This window comes from Molossus molossus, unplaced genomic scaffold (genome assembly GCF_014108415.1).
Source record: "Molossus molossus isolate mMolMol1 unplaced genomic scaffold, mMolMol1.p scaffold_m16_p_9, whole genome shotgun sequence".
Classification (NCBI taxonomy): Eukaryota; Metazoa; Chordata; class Mammalia; order Chiroptera; family Molossidae; genus Molossus; species Molossus molossus.
This window is the reverse complement of record NW_023425403.1, coordinates 64,543,756-64,561,778: the sequence shown is the minus strand read 5'-3', so window position 1 is coordinate 64,561,778 and position 18,023 is coordinate 64,543,756. Positions and strand designations below refer to the sequence as shown.

General features: G+C 39.6%; 1 protein-coding gene across 6 annotated transcripts in view; it reads left to right on the top strand.

The window, feature by feature from the left end:
* Positions 1-18,023, top strand: part of LMO7 (LIM domain 7) — a 173,802-nt gene that overhangs the window by 35,014 nt on the left and 120,765 nt on the right. For all 6 annotated transcript variants that reach the window (XM_036250203.1, XM_036250202.1, XM_036250201.1 and 3 more), the window contains exon 2: positions 5,304-5,374. The gene's annotated coding sequence lies outside the window, so the exon portion shown is untranslated. The remainder of the gene's footprint in view (positions 1-5,303; positions 5,375-18,023) is intronic.

The following is an 18,023-nucleotide window of genomic DNA, read 5'->3' as shown; positions in this document are numbered from 1 at the left end:
CTGAGAGACGCAGTTCAGAGAAACTCGCTGCTTACGTTGGTGGGAACACTCATCCAGCGAGAGGATGCAAACAAAGCCATAAACAAAAGAGGAAAGGGAGAGAAGATAATTCCCACGTGTTAATTAAATTAATACATCTCATAGGAAAAGAAATGGCTTTTCTGAAACTTGTGGACTTGGCACGTATCGCCTATATAATTAGCTGGTAGATATTTTCTTCCACAAAATATGCCCTTTAAGAGCTTCGTACCCGGGCTCCCGTGGCGGCTGCAGGTGGAAGGACAGGTCTGGCGGCCGCGTGTGTGTGTGTGTGTGTGTGCAGGGCGTGTCTTCCGCACGCTGCTCGCCTGCCCGTCCTATGCCCGGGAGAGTAATTATAGCTTCATGGGAAGAGTCCTTGTCCCTGCAGCTTCCTGGCTCTCATTCCAGCAGGAGGACCTGTCGGCACCAGGGACGGGGCTGGGAGCACCAGCCTCCACTGTAGTGTGTAGTCTTTCCTGTTTTTTCAAAGGGGTCAAATGTTTCCACATACCACTTGTGTACCGTGAAGTAGGTAGGGCAAACGTGTCTTTCCCTTTAAACATTAGGGACGGAGCAGTGACTTCTCAGAGTGTGTGGAGGGAGACCGGTCCAGCACTGAATCGCAGGTCTTCTCATCTGATGTACATCTGAGGTGGTAATGATTTTATTTAACTGTATTAAAAAAGTGTGGAAAGGAACAAGGAAGAGGAAGGAAATCCAGGTTTTTACAGAAGGCAAGGTGTGGCTCTTGACTACATACTGATTACTCCTGTTTGTGTTGACTTTTGATAACTCAAGAAGGAAACACGTGGGCTGAATCACAACCTCGTTACATAAAAGGCTCACACCTCAGATAACTTTCGCATGCGTAAGGGGCAGAATAATTGAAAGCGCAGTGAGTAATTGTTACATTAGAACTACTAGACAAATACTTGTTCTTTCAAAATCTGGAATTGCGTTCAGCACGTTGAATACGTCTTAATATAAAGGATGGGTTCATATTTTAAAGCATGATTGAATTTTTTTTTTTTTAACAAACTGTCTTCACTGTATTTTGAGGTCCTTTATAGATCTCAATGATTTTTATAGTTTTCAGGATGCAGAAGGTAGTCTAGTGGATTTTTTAAAAATTTAATTTAATTTTTTTATTTTAATTATTTTTATTAATATTTTTGCTACAGATTTTTCTCCTTTTTCCCCATTGACACCCTCCTCCCTATTCCCCCACCCGGTCCCCAGCATTGTTATCCGTGTCCATTGGTTACACATACATACATATAAGTTCTGTGGTTTATCTCTTTCCTCTTCCCCACCCCCTCTTCAGAGGTTTGTCAGTCTGAACCCTACTTCTATGTCTCTGGGTCTATTTTGTTCATCAGTTTGTTTAGTTCATTATATTCCACAAATAAGTGAGATCATTTGATATTTGTCTTTCTCTGCTTGGCTTGTTGCATTTAGGATAATACTCTCCAGGTCCCTCCATGTTATCTCAAAGGATAAGAGATCTTTCTTTCTTACAGCAGCATAGTACTCCATTGTGTATATGTACCACAGCTTTTTTATACATTCATCTACTGATGGGCTCTTGGGCTGTTTCCAGATCTTAGCGATTGTAAATAGTGTTGCTATGAACATAGGGGTAAGTCTAGTGGATTTTTATAATGAGGTGACCCATCTGGCAACATGGTCCTTGTTTGCAAAGATGACACTCTGTCTTCATTCTACAGATGGAGAGTAATAGCTAAGTATGCTAGCTAACATTTGCGAATGCTCCTCCAGAGTCCGGCAAGTGCTGACTGTGTCATACGCATGATCTCATTTAGTTCTCAGAGCAGCTGTGGGATAGATACTTGGTCTCTCCATTGCACAGGTGGAAGAGTTAAGAGGTTAAGCATCTTGTTCAGAGTTACAGGAAATGGCAGAGCCGGGACTCACAGGCTCCAGAGCCTGGACCAGGCCTCACCCTGCGATGGCAGATGCTAGGTGGTGTGTTTCTCAAGGTATGTGGCCCAGGCAGCTAGTATAGACTGAAAAGTCCTGCTGTAAGTTTATCTTCTCTTTTTTGGCTTGAAACTTTTAGAAAATTGTTTTTGTCTTTGTTCCTTAGGAGAGATGAGTTTACATGTATATGGCTCTGTAAGCTGCTGATTAAGAATTGTATGTTAGCCCTGGCTGGTGTGGCTCAGTGGTTGAGCATCAATCCATGCACCAAGAGGTCGCTGGTTTGATTCTCAGTCAGGGCACATGTCCAGGTCGTGGGCCCAATCCCCAGTGGGGGGCATGCAGGAGGCGGCCAGTTGATGTTCTCTCTCATCGATATTTCTATCTCTCTCTCCTTCTTCCTTCTTCTCTCTCTAAAATCAATAAAGAAATTTAAAGCATATTAATTTCTATATCTATGACACAAGAAACACCTGTGGCGTTACAGACTATAAATAATAAAAAAATATTAAAATTAGTGATAATTCTACCACTTAGGAATAATTATTTCATATTTATTTATATAATGTGTACTTAGAATTATAGTAAAAAATACTGATGTATTATTTCATAAATTGCTTTATAATTAATATATTAAGGATTCTTTACAAGTAAGTCTACTTTGATGACATGAGTTTAAATTTCATGTAGCTTTCTGTTTTACGGTCAGAGCACCATGTAACCAATTTCTTACTGTTGGGTATTCAGGATGTTTGTAACTGTGGCCGTGAAGCAATTCCTCTGCTTCTGTCTTTGTGTTCTTGTTTCGTTGCCTTAGTTTCAATCCCTGCATCTGTACATAGTATGTCTAAAAGGAAGCATATTTAACACTTCAGATACCTATCCCAATTGCCTTCTAGAACTGTGGTATTATTTTCTGTAACTTTGGTATTCTACAGAGCATGCCAGATTCTTACGTCCTCACAATATAGGCTATTATTTAAAAATCTTTGTTTACTTTTTATAGTTTTTATAAAGACAGTATTAATAGGATTTGGTGTATTACGATAATTATTTAGATTTTGGTATGTATATATGTACAAGAGTACATTAATATTTTGATATCTGGAGGAGAGTAGTCTGAAATCTATGACTTTAACTGTATAGTTTTGTGGAGGAAAGTGAAACTTTCTGGATAGTTGGATTTTCTGAAGAACTCTGTATGTTTTATTATTTCTATTTTATTAATGAATATCCTGAATATAATTCAGCTTGTCTATATGGTACAGAGGCATTCCTTTGAGGGTTAATCATTGGAGTGTGTCATTGGAGTGTTACCTTGAAGGTCAATGCATGGAATGAGGCTAAGCATATACTGCTGTTAACTACCCTCAGGTATTTGATTGCACAGCATCTTGGCCTTTACAAGCTAATAAATGTGATATGTTCCCTGCTTCAGATGAATAGACTGGAGTTCAGATAGGTTAGTTAACTTGCTTAGATCACACAGCTATCAGGTGGTGACAGTGGAATCTGAATATGCTTTTGACTGAGTTGAGCCCTTTCTCTTTCCAAATTGGCGCTTTGCTGCACTCTGCCCTCTTGACTGGTCCAGCGTTGTTGACTGTCAGTCTTGCCTGCTCTCCATGTGTTTGTAGGGCACGGCCCTTTTCTTCCAAACGCTGCTCTCATCTACTTTGATTTGGAAACATAATTGCCGGATTGTTTCACAGGAGGACAATTAAGTATTAGTGGCTCAGAGCGGCTTTCTTCTGATGGGAGGAAATGGACTTTGATATGTGCTTTGATGCTCCTGGGACTTTTTATGGGTTTTGGCTTTGGATAGGAGTTCCCAGGTAAATGAGTTATAAAACATTAAATGAGATAATGTTTCCACTAGTTGGCATCAATACTCGTCTTGCCTTTGTATTGGATCTATTTGGGGACAATAGAAGGAGTTTGTGCAACACAGGTTACTTGGGATAATCCATGGGCCACTCAAGGTTATGTCCCCCAAAATGTACCATTCTGTTTGGTTTTACAGTGTGTTTAAACTTTGTGTTTTAAGTGGCTGTGAATTCTTGAGGGAGGAGCTGTCTTTTTTTTTTTTTAAGATCTCCATCCAGGATGCAGGTTCAGTGACCACAGCAGGACACTCAGCAGATGTTTAGTTCATGCAGCAGGGCGGCCCCCCTGCAGATGCACGCCGAGTGCAGGAAAGGGTCCTCTCGTCCCTGACCCCTGTGTGTCACCTCCTGGCCTTGGCTCCGGTCCCTGTGTATAGAACCAACTCACGAGAAACTAACTTGGATTCTAAAATTAACCATTGTTTCGTCAGTTAGCAGATAGTGTGTCCAGCTATAGCTATGCCGGGCCTTGTGGAAAAGATGCAGAAGGCATAGGGATTCCAGATGGACGGTACAGCTAGCTGTCGTGAGGGGGCTGGGCGAGACACTGTGCTGACCTGGGATTTCAGATGAATTACTTCCCAAATCAGGTTTCCAAGATCGCGTTTCTTCCTGAAGTGACAGGTGGAGGAACAAGGATTCCTGCTGGCAGGGGGTGGGGGGACGGCTCCCGCCCGCACCCAGTCCCAAGAGTTGTTTTTGGAGCAGTCTTTTCCCCACTGTCTTCTCTGCCACTGTTTCCCTTGTGGAACCCCCTTCCCTGCCATCTACTGTACCCTCAGACTCTGGAGAGATTTTTCCAGCAGTTACACTGAGAACGTTGGTGGTGGTAACCTTAGGCAGCCAGTTCATATATAAGAACCTTAAGTGGGGCATTGTCTGCTTGAAATTCTTACCGTCTGCTCTCTCTGCCTTTGTCTCTCTATCAGGATTTAACAGTCATCTCCCTACGATGTTTCAGGAAATAGCTCTTTACACAAATCCAGGCCCTTTCATGAATACATTTATGGAGAGTCATGCCCTCTGCTATTCATCTTTGTAGTGAAGTTTGAGAAATTGAAGGCTGGAATTGAAATTAATTTTGTGTATACATAGTTGATATTTCAAGCTTATTTCTTAAACTGTTTTTATTTACACTTAGTGGAATAGATCGCCCATAGGTTTTTTAATACAAAATATATTTGAAGTTTAGCTTCTAACTTTTGTTATCCATAAAATGGTTATATTATAGAAAATGCTCATTGTGATTTTTTTTTCTGTTTACATTTTTTCATACTAAAATGGTTAACCTCTCTGTAACATAAAACCACATGTAATTTGTTATGTGGAACAACTTTTGAAATATACATATCCTTCAACTATAACATTAGATGCATATTAATTAATCTGGTAATTAATTTTACTTGTGTATTATTCCTGTTTAAAATAAAATTAATACCCAAATCTGTCTTTCAGGCAGTAACAGAGAAGAATTTTGAAACAAAGGATTTTCGAGCCTCTCTAGAGAATGGTGTTCTGTTGTGTGAGTAAGTATTTAAAGCGCTTAAAAATAATTTAAAAGCAAAGGGGTGTGTGTGTGTGTGTGTTAGTGTGTGTTATGAAGTATCTTCACTCCTCTCTCCACGGCTACCACAGTCATCGATGTTTTCTTGGTAACAAGTGAGATTTGATCCCTGCAAATTGACACCTCACAGTACCAGATAGTAGGAAGGGGTTATCAGTCTCTGTATCTAAAGATAGCATTGGTGAAATATATATTATTTTTAAATTAGTAAACAAGATAGATTCTATTATTGCTTAATGGGCCAGTAGGGGCGAGTGGTCGAGGAGAAAGCCTTATTACATCGCATCAGCTATCGCTCACTCTGATTACTCTAATGTATGGACTTGCCTGGATTAGAAGTTTATATAGAACTTTTTGTCCTTTATCAAAAAATAGTGATGATTGTAGAACAAATGTAAGCAGTAGCAAATTTTTCCTTTAAGCTATAAGTGAAATCATTACATTACCACAATCAATTTGAGTCATGGGCCATTCATTTAATTAATATATTACATCCCAGGCTTTGGTCATCTTTACATAAAACAGCCTTGTGCCATGACTGATGGTATGAGGCCTACACTGTATATTTAGGGTAATGGTTTGTTCTTCGATGGATGTGTGGTACGGTTAGCCAGGTATGCAGCCTTTAGGGCCGAGGGGCAGGCGGGCCTGTGGTCGGAAGTAGGTCGAAGGTGGGAGGGTACAGGTGCAGAAGTGAGCCAATAAATGATAAGAATGTATTGAGTATGCACTCACATTTTTGAAAGCGCTTAAGTGTTCCAATCTAGACACTTACTGCATAGGTATTCGTGGAGTCTGTCCACAAGTAAGCACCAGCATGTATGTGCTTGTATTTAGACGGTTTTCGTTATCCTCCTAAAGAAAGGCTGTTTGCAGCAAAGGGAAGGAGTCAAAGGGCGTCGATTGGATTCCTTACTCCATTACTATTGGACACGTGAGCAAGTGACTTAGCATCTGAGCTGTAGTTTCTCACCTTTAAGGTGGAGGTCAGGGTATCTGATCTGTCTACTTCAATAAGACATGTGGAACTTCATAGATTTTTATAAAGCATCAAACTTTGTAGAAATACAGGTTGTTGCTGGGAAGATGGCCGTGTAGATAATAATCTCATTTTATCACCTGTTGATAGGTGTTGAAACTTCTTTAGAGCAATATTAGTTGCTCTAAAGTTGAGCCCTATCCAGTAGTTGCGATTCAACTATCTGTGACCTGCAGAAATGTCAACTTCATGTGGTCCCAGCTAGTATGTTGTGGGACAAACACATGAAGAAGGGCCACAGGAATGTTTCAGGAGTATATCTTAACCTCTACTGATGTCACCTTCCGAATTGTAATTGCCAAATAGTGTTTAAACTAATTTTAGTAGGTGATGTGGTCAGCCCAATTAGTCACTGATAGGAAATTACTTTATCTTGATTTGAAAACTATATGGTTTAGCCTGGCCAGTGTGGCTCAGTGTTGGGCATCGACCGATGCACCAAGAGGTTGCTGGTTCGATTCCTGGTCAGGGCACATGCCCAGGCTGTGGGCCTGATCCCCATTGGGGGGCATGCAGGAGGCGGCCAGTCGATGTTCTCTCTCTTCGATGTTTCTATCTCTCTTTTCTTCTCTCTTCCTCTCTCTCTAAAATCAAAAAAATTTTTTTTTTTTTTTTTTTTAGAAAACTATATGATTTAAATGTGTTGTATTGTGTTCAGAAGATGGAAGGACAAAAATGACTGTTAGAGAGACGCGTGTGATCTGAAAACTTCTGTTCTATGAGTATAGACCAGCGGTTTCCAGCCCTTTTCATCTCACGGCACACAAATTAGTTACTAAAAGTCTGTGGCACACCAAAAAATATATTTTTTGATGATTTGACAAAAAAAGGTCTCATTGTGATTCGTTCACACAGAATGACTATTGTTGTGTTGGCTGTTGTCATTTTTTTATTTGGCAATCTAAGGGAAAAGGGGTCAGTGCCCCTGACCAAAGAGTCAGGTATTGCATGTTTTAAAAATTCTTGTGATGCACCTGTTGAAAATTGCTGGTCTAGACCATTTAGTGGTTTACAGCCAGATAACTGTGATGTCAATTGTAAGCCCCACAAGTCAGGATAGGAGTTAGATAGGTTTATGTAGGAAGTATGCCTCTGAGATAGGAAATTGTTTCAGACATAGGAGAGCATATAGCCCCAAAGGGCGATCTTTTCAAAGAGGTTACTTTGTGGTTATATACTTACAGTGATGAACTATTACTCAAGACATTTTGGGGGGAATTCCCCCCTTTTGGGACATTGCTTCCATAACTAGGTCATTAAATATACTTGATAGTGACATTTAGTTTTTTATTTGAAATGCAGTTTATGCACCAGCCTGGGGTCTGAGTGACTTGAGGTGACTTCTGAAAACTATATCCAACCTATTACCAGTGAGAACATTCAGAGTTGATGAAAAACCATCCTGACCACAAGCAGTACTGTTAGAATAAATATACAAGTTCTACCTTAATGATCACAGCAAACATCCGGATGAATGTTTAGAGGTATATTGGTTTTTGACCTGGAGAGCATTAGCTAAGTGAAATAAGCCAGTCAGAGAAAGACAAGTATCACATGATTTTACTCATATGGAATCTAATGAATGAAATGAACTAACAAGCAAATTAGAGACAGTCTCATAGGTAGAGAGCTGGCTGACAGCTGGGGTGGGGGGTGGCGTTTGTGGGGCTGGTGGAACAAATGAGCAAAAAAGAAAAAAAAAGAGAAAAACCTCACGGACATGGAAAACAGTGTGGTGATTGCCTGGGAAAGGGCGGGGGGTGTGGCGGAGGGTATAGAGGAGATAAATGGTGATGGAAGGAGACTTGGGGTGGTGCACACACAATACAGTGTACGGATGATATGCTGTGGAATTGTGTACTTGAAATTCTGTATAATTTCGTTAACCAGTGTCACTTCAATAAATTCAATTTAAAAAAGTCACTTTAATTCACAACTTCCAAAAGCTCATTCTTAGATTGTTTCCTAATTGGAATAACACCAATATGGGGTATGTGCATTACCATATAAGTCTATTCAGTCTGTTTAGTACCTAGTATTCTTTAAATGAATGTTTCCCCAAAGTAGCGTAAGTAAGCATTAAGCTGTGGTAATCAGCAACTGTAGTTTCTCTGGGACCCCAAAGTACTGTACGATGTTTGCATTAAAAAAATCTCTCTTAATTGTGAACCACGTTTATAGCCATTGGTTAATGAAGGCATATTCATCTAGAAGGTGTAGTGTTGGAAAAAGTCCAGGTAACTATATTCTGTATAAATCTGAAACTGAAGAAAGCCTACTTAGTTGGTCTGTTAGCAGGCACCTCTGTTTCATCCTGGCCACCGGAGCTGTCATGCCTACAAGGGAAGCAAAATCGGTTGTTCAGAAGCTTGGTGTTAAAAGCCCAGACTTTTGCCCTGGCCAGTTTTGCTCAGTGGTTAGAGCATCGGCCCACGGACCAAAACACCAAAGAGTCACGGGTTCAATTCTGGTCAAGGGCACACACCTTGGTTGCGGTTCATCCCTGGCCCTGGTTGGGGTCGTGCAGGAGGCAACCAGTTGATGTGTCCCTCTCAGGTCGATGTTTCTCTCTCCCTCTTTCCCTCCCTCCCACTCTATCTGAAGATAAATAGAAAAATATTCTTGGGTAAGGATTAAAAAAATGAGCCTAGACGTTTAAATTAATGGTAAATATTATAATCTGTATGTCTTTGAGATTATTTTACCCATAAGAGATCCCAAGTTTTAGCTGAAATAGGATTAGGATATTTAAAAACATCTGAATTTAGTTTCTTATAGGAAAAGGTTGACTTCGGTTTGGTTTACTACCAGAAAAACGACCAATTCCTGTGAAATAGAGGGTTTGCTTTTTTGCCTATTAAGACTCTCTGTGCATCCTCGTTCATTATCACCATTAAAGAGTTTTATTTTATTTAGTAATCTCAGCAGTCTTTTATCTTTTACTGATAGTTTACCCCTGTGAACTGGCATTCTGAAATGTCAAAGTGAAGAGTTGGAAGAAGTGAGCTTGTTATAGCTGTCACCCAGATGGCAGTGTCCTGGTGTTTCCCATAAATTGTGTGTCAGCTCGGGGCTGAGGTTTCAGACAAGATACACATCTGAGGAATGAGGATATCATGTGCATTTATTGCCTTTTAATCCGATTGACTATTGAAGTTAGTATCTTCTGTTAATCATTTCAGTATCATTTTGTTTGATTGACCGTAGGATCTAATGAGCTGAAGGCTAAAGAATACCCTTGAGGTTCAAGTCTGTTGTAGTAATTCTCTTACTGTATATCTTAGACATGTAATCTCTCTTGGCTTTACTAAACAGTGAGATGGGGACAAGAGCTAATTTTTTTTTTTTTCTAAATAGTAAAAGGACTGACAAGAGTCTATAAGTTGATTTTCGCTCCTCATTATAATTTTCTATGAATTTTATTAATAGCATGCATTAGTATGTCTCTTTTTAAAAAATATGTTTTTAATTGATTTTTTTTTTTTTTTTTTTTGAGAGAGAGGATGGTAGAGAGAGATAGAAACATCAATGTGAGAGGGAAACATTGATCGGCTGCCTCCTGCATGTCCCCTACTGGGGATCAAGCCCACAACTTGGGCATGTACCCTGACTGGGAATCAAACCCAGACCTCTCAGTTTATGGAATGATGCCCAATCCACTGAGCCACACCACCTGGGCCATTAGTATGTCTCTTACCTTTCTCATTATTTATTAGTGTTCATGAGGCCTACCTTACTATATATTTAAAAGATATGCACTTTGCCACTATCCAAATATCCTCTTTTGTTCTGTGGTTCTAGCAGAATTATTTCTCTTTGCTAAACATATTTAGTGGCATACCCAGTGAGTGATATGAGTTAATAATTTCAGTGACTCATCTTATGATAGCAATCTTGAAAATTATCAAATGAAAACATTGTTTATTTTCTTATGAAGTAAGAAGATGTGTTTGAAGGCAGTTTATTGGGTGTGTCTCTGGTTAGTCAATCCGCACGTCCCATCCTTGGAATAATGCCACGTCTTTGCTCTTTCCCGTCAGCTGTGCCCCAGAAGCTGATGCCTTTTGGTCTTTTTCACATTATTGAGCAAACTCCTACTCCTGTCACCAGGCCTTCTTTTCATTGGCTGGCAGCTCAGATCACGTGGAGTAAGATGCTCCCCTATTGGTTTGAGAAATCTTGTTTGTATTTACATCTGCCATGTTATGATACTTCTATCTGCCTAAAAGTACCATAATATTTTGTTAAAGATACACTCAGTAGAAGAAAAAAAAATTAAACAGAATACTCCTAATTGACTACGGGACGCTTGGGTGATTGTGTTAAGGCATCAGACAAGATAGACGACTTTGTCACTTCTTATTTATGCCAAGAGAACTCTGTCCTTTGTTAGGGTTGGAGTGACAGTGACATTTGTGGGACCTCTTGGCCTCTGTGCTGTGCCCCATGTGCAGTCCTGAGGCTCCTGTGTACTGGCAGGACTTTTCCTTAGCACTCTTTCTGGTTTTGAGTTTCCTGAGGACAGTTGCTTCCATACAGCTCTCCAGCGTACATATCGACCCTGATCCATATGACAGCCATTGAAATGGAAGTAATCAAAGCGATTTTTCTTAAAATAAATACAAACTAGCCCTGGCCAGTTTGGCTCAGCAGTTAGAGCATCGGCCTGCGGTCCGGAGAGACCCGGGTTCGGTTCCCGCTAAGGGCACGTACTTCGGTTGCAGTTTGTCCCCGGCCCTGCGGGTGGTCGTGCGGGTGGCAGCCACTCAATGTGTCCCTTCACGTCGATGTTTCTCTCTCTCTCTCCCTTCCTCTCTCTCCTCCCACTCTATCTGTACAAAAATAAATAAATAAATAAATAAATAAATAAATAAATAAATACAAACGTAAAATAATACAAACTTTAAAGTGTCCATATTGTTTGATAACCCAGCAGCAGTAGGTAAACAAAGATATAAGTGTTCAAGTTCATACAGAAAACTTAAAACTTAAAAATTTAAACTGCTTTTTTTTTTTTTCATGGCAGCATTTTATGGTTATCATCTGTATGCTTTCTTTTTCAGCTTCATGGTCAATTTTCCCCCCTGTAATTTTGTATCTATATATAGCAAGGATATCATTTAAAAAAAGAGTAGTATATCAAGTTGAAGGTAAGCTTGGAAAACAATTTAAAAATTCACTTCTGTTAAGGCAGTTACAGTGAACGGGCTCATTGCAAACTTTATAGAAGTCTTTTATACTGTGGTCTCCAACCTGACGGTAGAAAGCTTATGTATCTTTTATGAACCTGCATGTATCAGCTGCAGGTGTTCTTCATCCTAAATGAACGTTCCTAAGAGGAGCACTTACAAGACTTTAGTGACGGGGCCTCTGAGAAATAGATGAGAATGATGGGATACTAAACATAAAGGTAGCTGTGGCTGTGCTAAGTGTATGTGACATAAACAATTTACATTCAAGTTGATCAGCAGGAGCTTATTGAAGTAGGTTTCGATGTAATGAAGACTCTTGTGAACATGTGGAGAACAATGTGTTGGCCATGAAATGATGAGTTTGGGAATTCTGGTCAACACAATGAGAAGTAAATCAGGGGAATGAATACTGTAAAAAGGATAAATGTAATATATTGCACAAATTAAAAGTGTGGTAATTGCCTTATATGAGAGACTCAGTCTCTAGAATTTTTATATACTAATAGTAATCAGAAAATTAGCTGGATAAAAGCAATAGTGGTAAAGTTTAGAACATTGTTTACTTTAGAGAAACATGTGGAACCTTTATTTTTATATGTAGAAAATAAAATGGTAAGCTAGAAGATTTGAGAAATGGAATAATAAATGACATTTCTGTATAGGGCAATAGATGTCAAAATTAATTTATAGTTTCAATTTAATACTCATATAAAACTAGTAAAATTTTCTTAGAAAAAGAATTATTTTAACATTTATATAGAATAATAGATAATTGAGAATAAGAAAAATTCTAAAAGTAAACATTTTTGTAGAATGAGTCTAATCCAGTATTAAACACATGTCAAAACCTGACAAAGTGCAGTATTGAATAATTATGGGTTGCTTTATAAGTATAGCAGGGTCCAGGAATACATTCTTTTACATAAGAATTTGCGATAAAAGATATGAGAAGATGGAGAAGAGATAAAACATTCAGTAATTGGGTAAGAATTAGTGTAAAAACTCATTATATACCAGAATATAGTCTAGATTAAAATAATAAACTGGAAAAGTACAAATGAAGAGTTAAAAATTATTTGGAGGCAGTTTAAAATTCTAAGCATTGAAGGAATAGAAAAAAATAGATTTGAATAATATAAATAAATATTCTGGCAAATAACATTCTGAGGAAAATATTTGAAGCAAGAATGACTTAAAGATCATCCACAGTTCAAATAAATTGCTAAGATACACATTTCAAAACCCAGTAGACAAGTGAGCAAAGGCTATGACCAAATAATTAACAAACGAAGAACTACTACTGGAAATAAACAGTAAATTCTTCACCTTTGTGAGTAAGAAATAATTATGCCAAAACCAGATACTATTTATTTTTGTTTTATTGTATTTAATTTTCAACCACAGCTTACACTTCATGAGATCCCGCACCAACTTCAGATGCACAGCGAACTGGTTGGAAAACCATGCGCTCTGCAGAGGGGCCCCTGCTGCCCTGAGGTGTTGTCCACGCTGCCACCCGCATCTCCGTGGCTCTGCACCCAGCAATGTGCACTGCTTAATCCTTCCACCTTTCTCTCCCAGCCCCCTGACCCCTCTCCCCTTCCACAACGGTCAGTCTGTTCTCTGCAGACACTATTTTTAAATTAAATCTAGTAAATAATTTAAAATCTGTTATAAAATATTGGCTATATTGAGGCAAAATAGTCTGTAATATTCTCAACATGACCGACTGAATATAAGCTGGTACAGCTCTGAAAAGCAATTTGGCAATACCTAGTAATTATACACTATTTTATTGATGAATATAAACATATATTTGTTTATTATAAGAATTACAAGACTTCCCAATAATCCTTCCTTTGGGAATCTAAGAAAAGACTACAACGTGGGGGAGAAGATAGGTATAAAACATTTCCATGGATGAAAATAATATGTATAAAGCATTTGCAGACAACAATATTAAAAACAACCTAAATATCTAAAATGTGATATGTAAAACTGGTGAACATGTTTACATCCCTCAGCGTGGTGGCGGTAAACGCGGCAGCACTGCGGAAGGTCGCGCAGTAGCAGGTGGCTGGGGGCAGAGGCGAAGGGTCGCAGCTCTATCCCGCCGCGAGGTGGGCAGACGCACGCTGCCTGCCGGTGCCAGAGCAAGTTGATTCATACTGCCAGGCCCCTTCGCAAACACGTATCAAGAACTTAGCACTGATGATTTTATCTCTAGAAAGAAAACGTAAGAAATGGTAAATATAGTCAGTAATTGTGATACGTCTGCACTGTGAGTGATGATTACTAGAATTACTGGGGTGATCATATTGAAGGTATAAACATGTTGAAGCACTAAATTGTACTCCTGAAACTATTGTATACCAACTATACTTAAATAAAAATTAAGAAAGAGCCCTGGCCTGTTTGGCTCAGCCCTTAGAGCATCAGCCTGCAGACCAGAGAGCCCAGGTTTGGTTCCCTGCTAAGAGCATGTACCTCAGTTTCAGTTTGTCCCTGCTCCGGTTGAGGTTGTGTGAGTGGCAACCAGTCATTGTTTCTCTCACATGGATGTTTCTCTCTTCCTCCCTCTTTCCCTCCTGCCCTATCAGAAGATAAGTGCAAAGATGTCCTCTGGTGAGGATAAAAAAAATAAAACTTAAAAAATAAAGAAAGAAACATTAAGCAACATGGATAAAGATATACATAGAATCACATACATGGACGCAGTTTGACAGTGGCAAAAATTGGAGAGAACCTGAGTCCAAGTAAGAGAATGACCTGTCGCTCTCATTTCCATGAAGGGATGGAGAGGAATTTAGCGATGTCAGTTAACAGTAAAAAGCAGAATCAGGACAGGAACCTGAGCCCTTCTCCTAGACAACCTTTTTTATTGATAAGGTATTGGGAAATTTCCAGCTACTGAGTGAGATCCATTAGTGTTCTAACTACTGAGGTTGCTTGGAATAAGAAGCCTGCTGTCAGATCATGCGAGCTTTGCTAGACTCACTGCAGGATGGATGCTTCAGGCATAACGCTGAGGCTGAATGAGACATCTTGTCAGAATAAAATGATGACTGTACATTTTATTGGTGCTGACTTGTTGCTGTTCTACACGGTTTCTCACTTTAGCATGCATTGTTAACTATGCATTTGTGGGGTAGGCAATTCAGCAGTATTCAGATTTTCTACCACAGGAATTCTATAAATTGAACTTACATTAATTTTACTACCTGTGTTTAAAAATTACCATCAATATTTACACTGACTGCTTTTGCACTTTAAAATTTTGTTAATCTGCTTATTACTTTATTCATGGAAATGTGATCACTAACTACTCAATGTTATTATTTTTTAATTTTTTTCCATCACCATGTGGTACCCTTATACCCTCTTCCACCTCCACCCAAAATGTTATTTAAAAAATATTACAGCTTATGACATTTAGATGGGAGCAATTAATTTGAAATCTTAGTAAGGAATTTATTTAAGATAATCAGCCTAACAGTTATAGAACATTGTAATGTGCATTCTGGTTCATCCACAAAAGGGACTGGACTCACTAAAATTTATGCTATAGATGTCTATGATTTCTGTGGACAGTATTACAAAGTAAAAAGTAGCTTACATGTTAAAGAGATAACCAGTATTAATATATCTGATGGAGCGTTTACTCTCCTGATTAATGTTTGACAAGTAGGGAGAACACTGACGTTTGACTGCCACCAGAAAAATAAGCAGTGTCCTTGTTGGGAGAAGCAGAAAACTGTTTGTGGCATTTGAATGCTACTAAAGGGAAAGCTTTTCCTAAATTTATTTCTGTAAAGAGAATAGAATTATTTTTTTTAATTTTTATTTTTTAATCCTCATCTGAGGATATTTTTCCTTTTATTTTTTCAGGCAGGGTGGGAGGGAGAGATGGAGAGAGAGAGAAACATCAATGTGAGAGAGACACATTGACTGATTGCCTCCCGCATGACCCTGACCAGGGCCCCAACCAGGGCTGGGGACCAAACTGCAACCAAGGTACATGCCCTTGACCAGGATCGAATCCTCAATTCTTTGGTCTGTGGGCCGACGCTCTAACCATGAGCCAAACCGGCCAGGGCAGGAGTTTTGAATTATTAACAGAAAAATTTCTGCATTGAAAGTTAGGCAGTAGATGTTAGCCAATATTTTTAAAGCAACCACTAAATGCCAGGTTCTTTGCTCAGTGCTAGGAGATGCTGTTTGGACCGAGAGAAGACTCCTGTGTGTGCTCAGAGGCCTCACTGTGTGTGCAGCAGCTGCACAGCCGCTGACCGTAGCACAGTGCTGACTTTCCTAAGCTTTCGAGGGTTTGTCGAGCAAAGTTTGCCTCTGGAAGAACACTAGGCAACTGAGTGAATGTCAGATAATGGGTAAAACACATATTGTTGCTCTTTAATTTGTAAGGAAATGTGTAATATCTTTATTTATTTATTTATTTATTTCATTTTTACGTAATTTATTTTTGTTACAGATGTTTCTCCTTTTCCCCCCATGGAAACCCTCCTCCCGATCCCGCAAAATGTGTAACATCTTTAAAATTTTTTAGCTTACTAATAGGAAATGTTTGACTACTTTGAGGGTATATCTTTTTGAAAATGTGGTTGACAGAAATATATTAGAAATGTATGTGTGAATGATGAACCAGATAATTTATAGTTGAAAAAGCTCACTCTCGGTGGGTTGTTGTGTCCTTTGATGTCAGCCTCCCTGGAGTAGCTGGAAAATCTTTGTAAATAGGAAGGCAAAAGACATCCCTACATTTCGCACCTCTGCGGAAGAGCTTTCTAATAAAAGGGAAAACGAGGCTTGGCATTTGGAACTGGTTTCCGCAGACTAACAGACGGAGCGTGAAATTCTGATGAAAACCTTCTATAACCGAGCTGGACATCAGATTGAGCTTCAAGGACAAATTTCTGAGTCTTACCTCTGGGTTTCGTTTAAAGTCATGCCACATTCACTGGCCACAAGGTTTTGGAAAAGAGCAGCTTTCTAGCATCTGTGGTTGTGCAGCTGAGCTCCCCTGGGGGGTGGGGTGCGAGGGAGAAGAGGAAATGGAAGTAGACTGGACCTGGAGAGAGGAGCTGCAGGAGAGGGTCGCAGGCCCTGTGTCCAGAGCGCTCTACTGTGGTTTTCATCTGTACGAAAGAGCAAACCTCTGAGGGCTATCAAAGCACCCCAGGTTAAGCCAGGGCTTGAGAGAAGGCCTGGTGGAGTAGCTGTGTAATGCTTCATGGCAGCGGTTCTCAACCTGTGGGTCGCCATCCCTTTGGGGGTCGAACGACCCTTTCACAGGGGTCACCTAAGACCATCGCAGAACACATATTTCCGATGGCGATTCATAACAGTAGCAAAATCACAGTTATGAAGTAGCAACGAAATAATTTAATGGTTGGGGGTCACCACAACGTGAGGAACTATATTAAAGGGGCACAGCATTAGGAAGGTTAACCACTGGGTTAGAGGGTTGAAATATGGGGCTTCAGGCGAGGAAATGGTCCCTTATGTAGATGCATCCGGGAGGTAATCGTGCTACCTCGTTTTTGAATGGAACCAGTCACCTGAAGGCAGTGTTGCCTTTCGGAACATGTGCAGTTGAAGAACATTCATTATGCAAAAAAGTTTTATTTGCAAAAGAGAATAGTATTTCTCTTGCATGACACTTGTATTTTATTTGACATGAGACGATGTCCGATTTCTTTAGATACACTTAAATGTCACAGAAACCTATTTTATGAAACCTATTTTTCTCCCTAGAAGTTCCTCCTTTAATTGTATGTGAAAATAATTATTCATGGTTCATAATCTGCTGGGGAACTGACATCATTTTAACAGTTGACAAATAAAACAGCATTTTTCTCTAGTGATACAACTTAGAGGGTAGTCTGTGTGTTGTGCGGAGTGTTTGCTTGTCCCTGTGGTCCTTTCTGTGTTTGCACATGGATTAGGAGGCTCAGCAGTGGAGAAGAGCTCCGGTCACTATGCATATGTTGTTTCTAAGTAGTGGCTCTGGAACTTTCTGATTAGGGAGGAGTCAGCTCATTACTGGGAGACAGCATTCATCCGGCTGTTTCCTTGACCTCTATCCCTTACTTCCTTTGACAGTTGAGAGTAGGCTGTGCTATTATCCATCCCAGAAACTGTATTTAAAAAAACACTTGTGCTATTACTAACACTGTAATACAAATATAAGAAGTGAAGTAAACAGGTAAATTGAATGATCTGGACAAAGTCCCCAGTGACTCAGATGGGTGGAGGAGGAATGAATGGCACTCTTCCTCTAACAAGGATCACTCATGTCAGATTTTCCTGATGTTTTTATAAGTTGCCCCAGCTCATACTGGTCTTTAACATTTGCTATCAAC